The 17,746-nt window shown below is 37.4% G+C and overlaps 1 pseudogene; it reads right to left on the bottom strand.

The window, feature by feature from the left end:
- Window positions 1–3,762: 3,762 nt before the first annotated feature.
- LOC140859441 (small ribosomal subunit protein uS7-like) lies at window positions 3,763–17,099 on the bottom strand (annotated as a pseudogene).
- Between the last annotated feature and the right edge of the window lie 647 nt (window positions 17,100–17,746).

Genomic DNA, 17,746 nt, shown 5'->3' on the forward strand with positions numbered 1-17,746 from the left:
TGATTTTATTGGGGTTCCATGTTTTAAGACCAAGTGGGTTGAACTTCTTCCATTGGCCTTGGAACCATGTGTTGTCTTATATCTGAATCCTATGAAGCAATGCTTGTTTGCTTACCATTTTTCTTCATTAACATGGTTGGATTTTTTGTTTGATAGCCAACTGGCGTAGGCCAAGGGTATTGATTCTCGTGTGAGAAGAAAGTTCAAAGGATGTACTTTTGATGCCCAACATTGGTTATGGATTGACAAGAAGACCCGGCATTACCTGCCCAACCGTTTTCAAGAAGTTTGTTGTTCACAATGTATCTGAGCTAGAGGTGCTTATGATGCACAACAGGTATGTATTTTTGCCTTTTTCTTCTACTGGCATTTGCTATATGCTGCTGCATGCTATTTTTATTTTCAATCTATGAATGGTAAGATTGGATGGACTGGATATTTAGTATCTGGTCTGAGCACATACAGTATTATATATATATGTTCTCTTCTGTTTTTCTACTTGGAATGTGCATGTATCTGAGTGCATGTAAATGCGTGTATACAGTGTGTGCTTGCTTATTGTGTAAATTAATGTTAGTAGGTTGCAATTTTGCAGGAGGCATGCTTCTTGGGTTATTGCATAATTTTTTCTGCAATTATGCATTTTTCATGGACTTTACCCAAAAAGATTATTCTTTATTCCACCTTAGAAAGATATAAAAAGTGTGCATGTTAACTCTAATGAATAATTCTTTGTGGACCGCATGTGGTGTAGCCAAAATGCACTGCCCATCTTATTGAGCATGTAGCCACCGCTCTCCAACACATATTTAATACCTACAGTTTTTGCTTTTTCTTTTGAAATTTTGAATGATAAAAATATCTCTCACTTTTGAAAAAATTATGACATCCTGTTGTCATATTATGACATCCTGCGATCAAAATTATGACTTCCTGCATCACAGAAAGTCATAATTTTTCTTTCAGAAGTCATAAAGAGAGAAGGATATTTTTCGTCATTAAAAATTTATGAAAATTTTAAATGATGAAAATGTTCCTCCTTTTTTTTGACATTCTGTGGCCAATTGTGACTTTTTTTGTTGTACAAGAAGTCATAATTTGATAGGATGTCATAATTTTTTCAAAAGAGGAAAGGTATTTCATCATTCATAATTTTAAATGAAAAAACAGAATTGCAGATATTAAATGTGTGTTGGAAAGCGGTCGTTATGTATTTTTACTATACTGCGTGTGGTGCACAACAGCTTTCTCTAACCTTGATATATTTATCAGAAGCTTAAAGAGCAACCTTGCTGTAGCAAAAAAGTCCTGACTGCTGAATTGGAGTTTTTGGATTTTTGAGTAATTGCTTGATATTCTTCGTTAGCAGCATGGATATATTGGAAAATGGGGCTAATTATTGAAGCGCTTCCAGTTACAAACTGCACTAATTTCTGCTTCTGTTTTAGTCTTTTTTTCCATGCCTATTTTTCATTAAAAGAAATTTACTAATTAAATATGTTACCCTAGATTTATCTCTTTTGGGGTTGAGTTGAAAATCTCATCTCGCCATGGTTAAAACTTTGACGGTTCTTTCTAGGACGTACTGTGCTGAAATTGCACACGATGTCTCTACAAGGAAGCGCAAGGAGATTGTAGAGCGAGCTGCACAACTAGACATTGTTGTCACCAACAAGCTTGCCAGGCTCCGCAGCCAGGAGGATGAGTGACTGCTAGTTTTGGAAACTTCGACTTTTTATAGTTATCCATTATTTGTTTTGGAGACTCGTCTAGGCAGCAGATTCTGTTTTGACGTTGTGACTATTATTTTCAGTGATGACTCAACATCATTACCACATGAAGTGATTGTTGCTCTCGCTTTTATTGTTTGTGCACTCTTCTATAGCTGTTGTTAATGTTGATGGTCAAGTTGGAAGGCTATTTGGAGTGGCCGGTCGTTATTGTGCAGGTTGTTTTTTATCCTTCTGTTTGTTGGGGTTAGTGCCACGGAAATTGTTTATGTTTGGTTAAGAAATTGTTTTCTAATATGATTTATTTAAATAATTCATCCTTGCCGGTTGGCACAAATTGGAATGCCTGAGGGTTATCGTGCAAGGAGTGAGTAACGTCCTTTCCGCGAGGCCATTGGGTAAACTAGTTTGCTCTGGTTCAACCCTGTTAAATTGGATGCATCCTTGAGCGTTTTAAACTACCATCGGATGTTGATTATGCCACACAGAGAGAGAGAGAGAGTCACAGGGAGCTGCTTCACTTTCCTTCCGATAGATGCTATGGTACTACCATCGGATGTTGATTATGCCACACAGAGAGAGAGAGAGAGTCACAGGGAGCTGCTTCACTTTCCTTCCGATAGATGCTATGGTAAATCGATACTTCACGTTGGCTCTTAGTAGAAGCTCTCTCTAAGAATTTTTGTGACTTAATTAATTGCAGACTTTTAGCCTTGTATTCATTAAGAGTATATATAAATTTTCATTAATTTTGTATTTGAATATAAGCGCTTAGTGTAGAAATGGGAGGAGATATTCTTCAAGAGTTATGCTTGAGCATGGTCTTGCAATCAGCCTTTTTTCTATACCATATTGGGCTTATTTTTTTAAGATGTTAGTCATGTAAGGCTGGGTATCGATTCTTGGTGACAGCAGTATTGGTTTAAAACCCCATCCCTATGGATCCAAGGCTTCGCTCCTATATAAATCTTAGATTGATTGATCTCTCAAATTTTTATATGAGTTTAGAAATTTTAAAAAAAAATTATAATATTTTGTTTTATTATTTTACATATTATGATAAAACTGGATGTGACAGTTTATTTTTTTTTTATTTATACCTTTGTAATCAGTCTATTTAATCATGGCCTTATTTTTATAATGGTTGATATAGCTTGAATTAGTTTGGTAGCAAAGGAAGTTTTAATATCATATTTTCAATTTGCCATCTCTATTCTGGTGGTGTTCTGAGACATAATTTTCTACCCATAGATCACAAGTTATAGCTACATCTTGAGAAGAATCTGTCTCAATTACCTTAGGATGTTCAGTGTAGAGGAGAAAAATCAATAATGATTTCTTTGAGATATTGAAATACTCTTTCTAGAATGATCTAATAAGATTGATTTGAATTGTGAATATATCTACTCTTACAACACTAAGTAATATTAGATCTTATCTTGTTTTTCATATATAGGAAAGATCTGATGATTTGGGAAAACAAAGTTTGACAACAGAAGCATGGAGCGTACACTATGATTATAAGGAGCGGAAACTAGCATCTGATTAAAAAATCAAACTTTTGAATATTTATTGGTAGAATAAGAGAAGGAAAGAGCTATCCGTTTAGAGGATTCAATTAGCTTCACTCCCAAGGTCAGTTTGGTTTCACCTGGCTATCAAAATTATAGAATCTAATGTGAAATATTTCGATATTACTAAGTTCAGTCTTCACATCTCAAGTGAGTTAACATGTTATGTGCACCACCGTGAATGCATTTCCTCCTTCATCATAATTCTATCATTACATGCAGGATGATGCCCACATTATTCAATTTTTCATACATAATTGAGTAGGAATTGATCATTCTCGTCAAGCAGCATTCCAAGCCAATTTTCCCATAAATAACCTACAAGTTGATAGCCGATTCCAATCCTTGCATTTGTGAGGAATTTCGATAATAACTTGGTACTAAAACTTCCTTTCTGTGTTCGAACAAGCAACATAACCATAGGCTGATTTAACACATCTAAGACTGGTTAAGCATCAGTGTTAATTGTTTCAACACATCACCACAATGGAATGTTATTAGATAGCAATGGCTCGATAACGTCAATGCCAAACAGAATGGCAATTACACTAGTGATCAAGGTTCAAACCTTAAATACTGCAACAAACACCAGTTACAAGTTCTATTTGACAACAAACTCAAACTCCGAGAATTAAACTAATACAACAGCACAATGCTGATTTAAGTATAACGGCAACCATAGGATGATGCATAAAAACTCTGAAACTTAACGATTTGCCTTGGCAACACGCTCGATCTCATCCTTCTTCTTAATTGCATAACTGTCAAACATGGCAGCAACACAAAATTATGATAAGAATGATTAGCAAGAATTAACTATATTTTCCGAAACGGGGATGGAAAGGAGAGATATCAAGGCTAAACCCACCTGTTCGAAGAACCCTTAGCCGCATTAATTAGCTCATCAGCAAGGCACTCCGCAATGTCTTTGATGGTTTCTGAAAGCACTCTCACGTGCACCTGTTGTAGAGGGTAGATAGCCTGGTTAACTCGCCTCAATGGGGAGATATCAACTGCCTGACGACGAACAACTCCAGCTGACCCAATTCGAGTCGCACTTCTCTTGGCCCGCTGCAACACGCAAGTAGCAATATATAGATTAAAAAAATAAATTTATTGTAAGAACAAGGTGCACTCATTACACGATCAAAAAAAACAACTGAAACAGGAGGGATGAGTTAAAAATTCTGAAAAAGAAAAGGAAAAAAAAAAACTGCACGTAACAGTTGTCATAGAAAACCACATAATATTTCTAAAGTTCACCACTCAAAACTTTAGAATACCTTACAGACAAGTTACAAAAACAAGTTAAACAACAAATCTAAATGCCTCAGACGAGCATCCAGAGGCTTCAACAACCAAGAGATATATCAGTCTAACAGTGCTTACAATTACTTGAAAGGAGTGTCCACCCCAAAACTCAGAATGACAAGGTTTACCATGCACCCACATAATGCTGGACAGGAAAATAAAGCTGCTCCAGTGGTGCCTTAGATTGAGGTAGACCGGTAAACATGTCAAATGGGTTTCAAGGATTGCAATTTGCACATCAATCAAAGAGGACTCAACGCCTTTGTTAGATTATTCATTCGGACATAACATCAGATTCTTTAAAAAGGTCTGAGAAGGCTTCCCAGGCCACCTCATTAACCAACCATGATAATGTATATCTGAACTACCCTATAAAACAGAAGCCAAGGCAAGCAATTTGGCCGAGTCTTTCTGATGCAGGGTAAAAAGTCTAGGGATGATAGATCCAAAATTAAAACTTAGTGAAATGCAAATCCTAAATGCACAAATATAAAACTGAAATCTGAAGTCGATGTAAGTTAATTTTAACAACGAAATCTTATAAAAACACCAACAGCAGAAATCAGGGAAACAGAATTAAATGAGAAAAGAATTGGAAAGGCTGAAAAATTATCAAGGCTCACAAGGATTGTTGTCAGTTCTGCCAAATATGGGATTCCTTTAAGTTTCTGCAAGGTTCAAACCTTCGCATGTCAACGAGCCAATCGCTAAAAGTTTTGGGATCCAATTTCCATCAAAAATAGGTGCATCTATTTTAACCCTGTTCATGATGTCATCTCGAGGACCTAAATTTCTTGGAAGGGTGGATTATTTCATGGAGGAGTTCACATAAGCTGTCTCCTAAAATTATTCCAGTGCGACCTACAGTCCTATTGGCAATTCCTGCGCTACATTATTTAAGGTCAATTTATTTTCACATTCTTGAGTTGCTCTAGGATGGAACCCTATCTTTGATGTCTGAATGTCATAGATATTCATTCAATTTTAACAAACTTTTACTCAATGGATCTTCGGATCTTCAGGAGTATCATCTCTAAACTTTGTTCCCGCTCTAATTGTCATAATTGAAACCGGGCTCTGATACCAAAGCTGATGGTAAAAAATCTAGGGATGATAGATCCAAAATTAAAACTTATTGCAATGCAAATCCTAAATGCACAAATACAAAACTAAAATCTGAACTCGACGTAAGTTAATTTAACAACGAAATCTTATAAAACACCAACAAAAGAAATCAAGAAAATAAAATTAAATGAGAAAAAAATTGGAAAAGCTGAAAATTTATCGAGGCCCACAAGGATTGTTGTCAATTCTGCTCAAATATGGAGTTCGTTTAAGTTCCTATAAGGTTCAAACCTTCGCTTTTCCGTTAGATGTCAAATCCCAAGGTGGGAAGGTTCAATGTTTCCAAAATTGAAGATCAGAATCGAAAAAGTCGGCATGGCAAAAGTTGTTGAGCTATGATCGGGATGGCACAGCTGTAGATCAGCATCGGTTGGCATCAGGATCAATGGTGGATCAACTTGATTGTGGGGAGAACGAAATGAACAGAACAGTCGAAATGAATTTGGGAATCACTCCCATACGGCCTCACACCATCCAACGCAAAATGCGAAGGCAAATATTTGAGAAAAATATACTCTATTCTTTTTCTATCTATTCATGAATACAATATATCCTTATTTATAAAACCACTAGCTTAACAAATTTATGAAACTAACTAGATAACAACCAAATAAATTCAAAATAACAACTTGAAACAAATCCCTAACATAATATCCAAAATAACAACTTGAAACAAATCCCAATAACTAAACAAATTCAAAAATAACAATTTGAAACAAATTCCTAACAAAATATCCAAAATAACAGCTTGAAACCAATTCCAACAACCAAACAAATTCAAAAACAACAACTTGAAATAAATCCCTAACAACTAATGGGTCTGGTCACATCATTGAATGTGGACGGATTCAACCAGGGGCAATGGGTGCGAGTTCGTCATCAAGCCAGATGCTTGAATTTCGAAGGCGACAGTGCATGTAGGTTCGAAATGTGCTCGATTTTGCATCACTTCTATATAACAGGGATCTTTCTTTGATCTTTGATAGGTGATTTTAGAATCACTAATTTCTAAAAAATATAGATCTTGCCTAAGTAATAAACAAATGGCTATGTGATGCAGGGCAAGCCTCATTCAGAACCTACATGCAGCACCGATCTCGACATAAGCCGAAAATGTGCTCAATAAGCCCGCACCGAAGTTTTAAAGTGAATTCGAGTTTGGTTCGAGTTAGTTTTGATATTTTTAGACTTTTCTATTTTTATTAATTATTGTGTGGATAAGGTCAAATAAATAGTGTTGAGACGTTGGCCATTTGTTCCTCTTTTGTTAATTTGTTAGTCGGCAACTCTATTAATAAAACACGCATATCATGTAGTGGAGACAGTGATTAATGAAATTTCAAGTTTTATGAGATGTGTTCTCTTTCCTTCACCATTGGCGTCGCCTGGAGTGAGTCCGTAGGGAGCAAGTCCTTTATCTTGTTCTCCTTTTCATTACCTTCGATTCAAGTCCTCTTGTGCGGAATTCGATTCGATCCCTTAAATAATTCGAAACCTACTGGAAACTTCTTCCGCGAGCGGCCTAGTGTGACCTCGAGCCTTCCTTTGTGTTCGATGGCCTCTCATCTCTCTCTGTCGCTGCTGTTTATCGCTACCTGGGTGTCGGCGCTGCCAACCTCAACTTTCCGACACTTCGACAAGATGTTTTCCTACTGCAGACAGCAAGTAGCACCATCTGTTGGTCTGCTGCTGGTGCTGTTTGGGCTACTGTTCCAGGACAACTACGTCTTCGAGTCGACAACTTCCTTGATTAGCATCTGCTGCTAGATCTATGATTGAATCATCTTTTCAATCAATTCATTGTTGGGATTCGTCGTCGACGTCTACTTTGCAACAACACTTTCCTTAACCCTTAACTTTTACATCTTTTGTTCTTTTCCTTGTTCTAAAATTTCTCCGTTCCTTTCTCAAGATGGCATTCCAACTGAGACGGTATTGGATTGATCAATAGGAATTGGGACGATTCGTGTCCTGCACCTGCATTTACTAATTCTGTTTGCAGATCCCTTGACGGTACAATTCTACATCTCAATTTTCTATCTTAGAATTGATTTTTGTTGGGTTCTATCGCATCGTTTATAATTTTGTTCTAAAGTTATTCTTCTCGCATCTCTGTGTCGAATCCCGTTGTGTTTGTTGCATGCAATCTGCACCTATATATTGATTTTGGCATTCAAATGGTCGTTTTGATTTTGCATAAACTGCGTTAGAGGATTTCTATACTCTCTCCTACATCAAATTTGGTATCAAAGCCTTAAGTTTGCATCATGACAACTAGATCAAGACTATAGTTTAGAAATCCCAATTCCGATAATCCGAATGATCTTTTAAAATAAATTTTTGAAAAGCTAATTGAACTATCCACTGACATTCAGGACATCCGAGATAGGATTACCATCCTAGAGACAAACTCCGAAAGACCGTCAGGACAAAACAATGCCACTGTAGAAGTAAATTCGCAAGGATCTGCCACATGCATCCCACAACCCCGTGATATTCAACAAATGCCGCCAAGATTAAATCCACTTTTTCAAGAAAATGTTGTTTTTCAAGATGACATCACAAAAAAGGTTAAAATTGATGCATCCAGTTTTGATGGTAAACTTGATCCAAAAGCATTCACGGACTAGCTCATCGACATGGACCAATATTTTGACTGGTACAAAATGTCTAATAATCGACGAGTCCGTTTTGCTAAAATGAAACTCACTGGCGCCGCCAAGCAATATTGGATCGGTGTCGAAAGGCATTTAAAGCGGCTTGCCCAAGAGCCTATTACTTTGTGGGCTGAAATGAAAGCCAAATTGAGAGAGAAGTACTTACCATCTACGTATAAACAACAGTTATACAATCAATTGAATGCTGTTCAGCAAGGTTCTCTTTTAGTTGCTGATTATATGGCCAAATTTGATGAAATAAACATCCGTTGCAATATTCAAGAAGAAGAGAGGACCATTTTGCGATTTTGTAATGGGTTACGTAAGGAATTGCAACACAAAATTGTGCTGCATAGGGCCGCAACAGTTGAGCATGCTTTCCAACTTGCCTTGGAATATAAAAAATATTTGAAGGCACCTGCTCAACGATTCGTTAGAAAATGGACCGACAAGAATACACAAAACACTGGCACGAATTTCACTACCAATAAAACAAACAATTTTCAAAATCGACAAAATCATGATTCTAAGGGCAAGGGTCTAGCCATTAACGAAACCAAACAGAAAAACACAGGTTAGGTGTTATAGTTGTCGCCAAATGGGTCATTACGCTTATGAATGTCCCAAGCGAAACATGCTTGTTCAGCTGGATGGCGATGATTTTGAAAACCTAGAGGAAGTCGCACACACTACTGATAAGGTTCCTAGCGATGAAGAGGTGTTAGAATCAAACGAGAAGTTCGACAAAAACACCGCCTTACAAGTGATGCGTTGTATCTTAACCCAACCTAGGAAAGAGGATGATTGGAGACGCACCGCTATTTGTCACACTTACACGAAGTGTGGGGACGAGTTGCATAGTCATCATAGACAGTGGCAATTGTATCAATGTGATCTCTGAAGCCGCAGTAGATCGCTTAAACCTGAAAACTGAACCCCATCCTAATCCTTATATTGTTGCATGGGTAGGCAAGACCACTATGCCCATAAAAAGGCATTGTTTGGTCCCCTCTCATTTTGCTACCTATTCCAATCAGATTTGGTGTGACGTCCTTCTGATGAATGTCGCTTATGTGCTTTTAGAAAGAACTTGGCTTTATGATTTATCTGTTACACATTACGGTCGACCTAACACCTATGATTTTGCCCACAATGGAAAAAAAATTATTTTGAGCCCAGCAAAACCCTCTCAACAAAAGTTTTCACCAAAAAACTCAACTTTTCAAAAGACCCAAATTCAAGTTCTATAAAAGATTTCAAAAATCCTCCATCAGAAATTGCAAAAACAAAATCCCTTCACATATTGAATAAAAGAAGATTTTGTAAAGAAATTCATTCGAAAATTGTGCATGCTTTGATTGTGAAATTTCTGAGTTGACTAAATCTTTTGAACCCCTCTAGTAATTAAGACCCTCCTTTCTGAATTTAGTGATTTGACACCTAACGAACTACCTCATGAACTTCCCCCACTAAGGGACATACAACATGCAATTGATTTGGTCCCAAGGTCGTCCCTACCCAACCTATCACATTATAGAATGAACCCTAAGAAGCATGCTGAACTGAAACATTAGGTAGATAACTTAACTAGAAAGGGTTTTGTAAGAGATAGCATGAGCCCATGCGCAGTATCGGCACTTCTTACACCTAAAAAGGATGAAAGTTGTCACATGTACACTGATAATCATGCCATTAATAAAATCATGATTAAGTACCAATTTTCAATTCCCCATTTGGATGACATGTGAGACATGATGGCAGGAGCATCTATTTTCACAAAGCTTGACCTTTGTAGCAGTTACCACTAGATTTGGCTTAGACCTGGAGATGAGTGAAAAACTGCATTTAAAATGAAAGAGGGATTGTATGAGTAGCTAGTCATGCCATTCGGCTTGACAAATGCCTCGAGTACTTTCATGAGAGTAATGAACCAAGTTTTCCCACTCTTTATTGGTAAATTTGTGATTTTGTATTTTGATGACATTTTAATCTACAGTCATGCCGAAGAAGAATACTTAAATCACATCTGACAAGTTTTTAAAGTTTTAAGAAAAGAAAAATTTTTCATACATATGAAGAAATGTTGTTTTATGCGACCCCATGTCATTTTCTTAGGATTTATTATGCCCAAAGATGGGTATTTGTTGACCCAGAAAAAGTAAAAGCCATTAGGGAATGGCCTGAACCAAAAAGTATTCAAGATGCTAGGAGTTTTCATGGCCTAGCAACTTTTTATCGACGATTCATTAAAGGCTTTAGTACCATAATGGCCCCAATTACAAACTGTTTGAAGAAAGGAGAATTTAAATGGACACAATCGGCCACAAAAGCTTTTCAAGAAATTAAAGATTTGATGACAAAAGCACCTGTTTAAATTGCCTAATTTTGAAAAGATTTTTGAAGTTTCTTGTGATGTTTCGGGGGTAGGAATATGTAGAGTATTGAATCAAGAAGGTCGTCCCATAGCCTATTTTAGTGAAAAATTAAATAAGGCTAAACAAAAATTTTCCACTTATGACAGAGAATTGTATGCTGTAGTTCAAGCCCTGAAATATTGACGACATTATTTATTATCAAAAGAGTTTATTTTATTCTCCAATCGCCAAGCTTTTAGGCACCTGAATTTACAAAAATATTTAAACCTTCAGCACGCAAAGTGGGTCAAATTCCTTCAATAATACATTTTTGTTTTGAAACATCGAGCCGGGATAGATCGGGATAGATAATAAAGCCACTGATGCATTGAGTATAGTTGTTGTTACCCTAGATACTGTTGGCACGAATGTGATTGGGTTCGATAGTGTTAAGGAAGAATATCCATCATGTCCGAACTTTGGTGAGGTTTATTTATCAATTGTAGAGGGAATATCCACTAGCCCTGATTTTGTCATTCGAGATGGGTTTCTTTTTCAAGGTCGCCGTTTGTGCATCCCACCTGGCTCATTACGTGACCTTATTGTTTGGAAATTATACGCAGGAGGTTTAGCCGGACACTTTGGTCGAGACAAAACCATTTCTATGATTGAGGATCGATTCTTTTGGCCGAACCTCAAACGAGATGTTGCACACATTGTAGCATGATGTGGGACGTGTCAAAGAGCCAAAGGTGGTCGAAAGAACATCGGCTTGTACACACCATTGCCAGTGCCACTCTCCTTAGCAAGACTTAAGTATGGATTTTGTTTTAGGCCTACCAAAAATGATTAGAAAATACGATTCGATTCTTGTTGTGATTGATCGATTTTCTAAAATGGCTCATTTCATTTCTTGTCACAAAACCTCCGATGCTACTCATATAGCAAAACTTTTTGTGGCTGAAATTGTACGTCTTCATGATTCGCCAAAATCAATGGCGACTGATAGGGATGTTCAATTTATTAGCTATTTTTAGAAAACCTTGTGGAAAACTATAGGCACAAAATTGCTTTTCTCATCTTCACATCACCCACAAACTGACGGACAAACGGAGGTAGTCAATAGGAGTTTGGAAAACCTGCTTAGATGTCTTACCAATGAGAACATTAAAAATTGGGATCTCATTTTACCACAAGCGGAATTTGCTTATAATAGTTCTGTTAATCGAACAACTAGAATGAGTCCTTTTGAAGTTGTGACAAGATATAATCCAAAGAAACCATCGACTGGATACCCCTTCCCGTAGAAGATAACCCGAGTGAACATGCATGCTCATTTGTACAACACATGCAGGACTTGCATCATGAGATTTGAAGAAAAATAATTTTGAGTAACAAAAATTATAAAAGGGGCACCGATCAACACCGACAAGAAATTGAATTTAATAAAGGAGACATCGTGATAGTTCGAATTAGGCCGAAAAGCTTTCGCAAGGGGCTATTAGAAAATTGCATGCAAGGAACATGGGTCCATTTAAAATTCTTAAAAAGATAGGATCTAATCCCTATCCGTTGGAATTGCCGTCAAACATGGAAATTAGCCCCACCTTTAATGTTGAGGACCTTACATTATTCCTTTCCCCTGAAAGTCAAATTTCATCTTCTCCTTCGCCACCTTCACCTCTTGTTTCTAGAACCCATTTGTAGAGAAAAGATGACATTGAGGTGATCCTCGACGATCAAATAGTGTCGACAAAAGATGGTGGAGAATGCAATTTTTTGGTTAAGTGGTTGTATCGATCCGAGGAGGATGCAACATGGGAAACGCAAGCTGAGCTTCAACAACTCAACCCAGGAATGTACAAAGAATACATTTCCCACAATTCGATGGAGTTGATGCGGGGCAAGCCTCATTCAGAACCTACATGCGGTGCTGATTTCAACATAAGCTAAGCATCTAGCTCAATGAGCCCGCACCGAAGTTTTAAAGCAAATTTGAGTTTGGTTCGAGTTTAGTTTTGATATTTTTAGACTTTTCTATTTTAATTAGTTATTTTGTGGATAAGGTCAAATTAAATAGTTGTTGAGACGTTGGCCATTTGTTCTTATCTTTTTGTTAATTTGTTAGTCGGCAACTCTATTAATAAGACATGCATATCATATAGTGGGGATAGTGATTAATAAAATTTCAGATTTTGTGAGATGTGTTCTCTCTTTCCTTCACCATTGGCATCACCCAAAGTAAATCCGTAGGGAGCGAGTCCCTTTATCTGTCCTCCTTTTCATTACCTTCGATTCAAGTCCTCTTGTGCAGAATTCGGTTTCGATCCCTTAAATAATTCGAAACTTGCTGGAAACTTCTCCCGCGAGCGGCCTAGTGTGACCCAGGCCTTCCTTTGTGTTCGGTGGCCTCTCATCTCTCTGTCGCTGCTGTTTATCGCTGCCTGGGTGTCAGCATTGCCAACCTCAACTTTCCGATGTTCCGATATGACATTTTCCTGCTGCGAACAGCAAGCAGCACCATCTGTTGGTTTGCTGCTAGGTGCTGTTTAGGCTGCTATTTCAGGACAACTACGTCTTTGAGTCGACAACTTCTTCAGTCAACATCTACTGCTAGATCTGCGATTTGAAGCATCTTTTCGATCAATTTGTTGTTGGGATTCGCCGTCGACGTCTACTCTGCGACAACACCTTCCTTAACCCTTAACCTTTTACATCTTTTGTTTCTTTTTCCTTCTAAAATTTCTCCGTTCCTTTCTCAAGATGGCATTCCAGCTGAGACGGTATTGGATTGATCAATAGGAATTGGGACGATTCATGTTTTGTGCCTGCATTTGCTGATTCTATTTGTAAATCCCTCGACGGTACAATTCTCCATCTCAGTTTTCTATCTTAGATTTGATTTTTGTTGGGTTTTATCATGTCGTTTATAATTTTGTTCTAAAGTTATTCTTCTCACGTTTCAATCTCGAATCCTGCTGTGTTTGCCGCATGCAATATGCACCTATATATTGATTTTGGCATTCAAACAGTCATCTTGATTTTGCATAAACTGTCTTAGAGGATTTCTAAACTCTATCCCTGCATCACTATGAGTGAATTTGAAAAAAGCAAATCAAATTGAGACATTAGTTAATTCAATAACGAAGAGCAAATAGCCTCTTTTTATAGTGCTTTTATCTATTTTTCATAATCTCTCACTCATCTACGGTAGTGAAGATTTTAATGTTCCTTAGACTCAGAACAAAAGTGCAACAGTAGGATGCATGAAACTGAAAATCCAAGTCTTCAGAGACCATCCAAGTTGAACCTATTCCGTTCAACACAAGGTAAGATGCAAGTTACAAACTCCAAATCAAACCTACAAAACCAAGAACTTTAGAGGTTATCTGGCTTAATAGTCTTTTGATGATTTTGATGAGAAACAATGTCCAATATTAAGGATAGGATTTGGAAATTTTGCACTCTTTGTGCAATGGAAGTTAAGAACATAAGAGGATGATCAACTAAGAAATTAGCATCATGTGGATCACATCACCCAACAAGTGGGCATCTTTGTCTTTGATAAGGTTTGGGGTGTGAATGGACAGTGCAGGTGTTTAGTTTTAATGGTGGCAAGTGTTAAGAACATCAACTTGGTTGCTGGGGGCTTGTGACTGTTTTGGGATCTCACTCACCCTGGATGGTGGAAGTGTATGCGAAGCAGTATATAATTTTATTTCAACAGATTTCTCATGCTTGCTGACTAAAGAAACCTGACTAGCTTTAACCCAGTCAATTATGAAGTCCAACAGAAATTTAAATATCAAGTTGATTCACCTGTTAATGATAGCATCCACAATAACTTGGATCGGATTTGCATCAGTAAGCAGATGAATAATCTCCATAGCATGCTTGACAATGCGAACAGCCATAAGCTTCTTTCCATTGTTACGGCCATGCATCATTAAAGAATTGGTCAGTCTTTCTACAATTGGGCACTGAGCCTTACGGAATCTCTTGACAGCATATCGTCCTGCAGTGTGTGGAAGATAAGTAGCATGCTTGGCAGGAGATACGGCTATGTAGTCCGCGAGCGAAATATCACTGACCTGAATTATGGTACAGAATAGTATGCAATCAGCTTTAGTTATAGACAAAAGCTAGAAGCCTCTTTCAGTTCCTTAGATGTAGCAGCATGCAGACTTTTCATACAAAAAGAAGACAAAAACATAGTGTAAATGTAAGACTCCGCTACTTTCAGCAATTGATTAAAAAAAGGAAAACAGATTACATGCTTGTGACAAGGCTTATAAGAAATAAGAAACCAGAGATAATTGCACTTTTATAAATTTTTAGATGATGAATCCATACATATATATATATATGTAAACCTTTTCCATGTTGGTTTACAATATACACCTCCTTAATTAGCTGAAGAGAATGCCCTATGCACATGCTATGACCTCTTGCTTGGGTAAATATAAGGGCCCCACACATGAATAAACTTCTCGAAGATCATACTCTATAGCACCCAGCCCAATAAACTCTAACAAACCCTCATATTGTTTCTGAATGCTATTACTACCACCGAAGTACCCCACTAACTAATAACAAAAAGACCTGATTCATGTAATTCCATGTCTCTAAAGCCTCATCCAGACGTTGGATTACATTATTTGCAAAATCACAAAAATCAAACATATATCTTAATGTTTACAATTTCCATTAAAAATCACAAGCATCAACCTAACAACACTGGCTCAAATAAAGACTCCATTTTAGCCAGATATCTAATACTTTACTAGTACCCACCACCAACTGGCCTCTTAACATATAATCATTCTACTACGCATACCACACCACAGGAACAAGTTGGCAGTGTTCCAATAAACCAAAACTCTAAATTCTCAAGTTGGTATGTCTTCCAATAAACCAAAATTCTAAATTCTCTCACTGTATTAATGAATCCTTTAAATAGACAGTTGCATCTCAGTGACACTGAAACATGATCATCCAAATTCCTAAAGTTTAAAATGCCTACTTCAGGACCAACAACACGATGACCCATCAATACTCTCCCACTTCAAAGACATTTATATACGTATATAACCATAACCAGAAAGTCTATACTCACATTTTGGGGTCAGCACTGGAGATATTTAGTTGCACTCATTCTTATAAACAGTTACATACGTCCACGTACTGCCATGGCAAGTTTCTTGGATTTATCCATATTACCCTAGCTGCACCTCATCTTTCTTGATTCTTTCACCAAAACCAATATCTTTATTTCACACGCCCATTGTCACAGTTGATTCTACGCTGCATTGTCTGTAATAACTTATGCTTTTGCTCATATCTCAGTCTTCACATTGAAGATGCGTAAAAGATTTCCAAGCTTAGTACTGCTATAGATGTTCCTAGCTCATATCTTCCCAAGATCAACACTCTCTCAGAGGCTCTAAAATATAGACCGCGACATTTTTTACAAACCAGAGCTAACAAAAATAGACACGACAAACAATTACTCGAATCCAAAACCCGGGAAGAGAAGAGACCAACACCATCAAGCTGTGACCTTGAAACAAATTGAGGCCATCGTCTTTAATCAGCTTATGCTTTTAATAATCTCCCTCTTCCCATTAAAGATGCATAAAATACTGGCAATGTGTAAAAGCTTCACCAGCTTGCTATCAGTATAGCTGTTCCTAGCTCATATCTTCCCAAGATCAATTGTCTCAGAGGCCCACAAATTTTTTTACAAACCAAAGAAGACAAAAATAGACACAAAAAACAGCTACTCGAATCACGAACTGAGGGAGAAATGAGAGGACCAACATCATAAAGCTGCGACGTTTAAACAAATTGAGGCCATGCGACCAAATAGACAAATACAAAAAGCCTTCTTTTTAACTTTTAGCAATTTGATCAAAGGACAACGCCATCAAAACGCGATTCTTTCACAAACTGAGGTCGTGCTACAAACAAAGTAGAGAAAAAAACCTCCTTTTTTATCTATCAAACTAAATCGAACAAATTACCCCCAGTGAAACAATATCGATCCAATCTAATAGTGAAACAAGCATTGGATGATCCACAGCAATGAAAACATGGAAAAAAAAAACCAGATCAAAACGAAGGAATGGGGAGAGCGAATCTGAAGGAGGGAATGAGGAGAAGAAAAGAGAACAGACCTCCACTTCCTCGAAGGACCAGCGGTTGAAAAGTTTAACCTCTTGCTGGACCGCCATTGGAGCCGAGCTCGCAGGAGGGAGAGAGCGGGAGGAGGCGAAGCGGGCGGCGGCAAAACCCTAGAAGAGTGGTGGATGGGGCGTAAGAAAGCAAGCGCTTATGTAAGGAAGGAAGATCGGGAATGGACGGTCCGAGATAAACTATGAGTTTTATAGGACGGGTTCCGATTTATTGGAAGCTGAGATGTACGGCTGAGATTGGTTCTCTCGGGGTTGATTGGAGATTTCCCTGATTGGGAGCGCAAGGCGGACGGGACCCACCGGTTCGAATTTGGGCAAAACGCAAATAAGTTTTTCCTTTTAATGGTATTTTTAAATCTTTTATCGAACACAAAACTAAATCTTAAACCATGATTTCGCTTCTCCTTACAAAACCAGAATGGGCAATAATTACCCCAGGATTTCTACCAAAAAAAAAAGAAAAACCCTAGGATCCGCTTCGAGGTGCTATTTTTAAAAGTCCATTTTGAGAATTGTATCCATTGCATCTCTAATAAAATATGCATTGATCTCTCCCATCATTTTGCTAAAGAAGAAATTATAAAAACTAGATTTTTATTGAAAATTATTGAATTAAAATTAAATAAATATGATAAGGTATAAGACTTGTACTTGATCCCCACCCATGCACCAATATTTTTCCCTCCATAACATGTTACATTTCTCTCTACAACCCAAGTTATATAAATTTGCTTGTCTAGATTGTTAAGTCTTGTTATAGATTTATTAACTTGGGAGGAAAATTGAGGGTTTCTTCCTAGTGCT

This window comes from Elaeis guineensis, chromosome 7, assembly GCF_000442705.2.
Source record: "Elaeis guineensis isolate ETL-2024a chromosome 7, EG11, whole genome shotgun sequence".
Classification (NCBI taxonomy): domain Eukaryota; kingdom Viridiplantae; phylum Streptophyta; class Magnoliopsida; order Arecales; family Arecaceae; genus Elaeis; species Elaeis guineensis.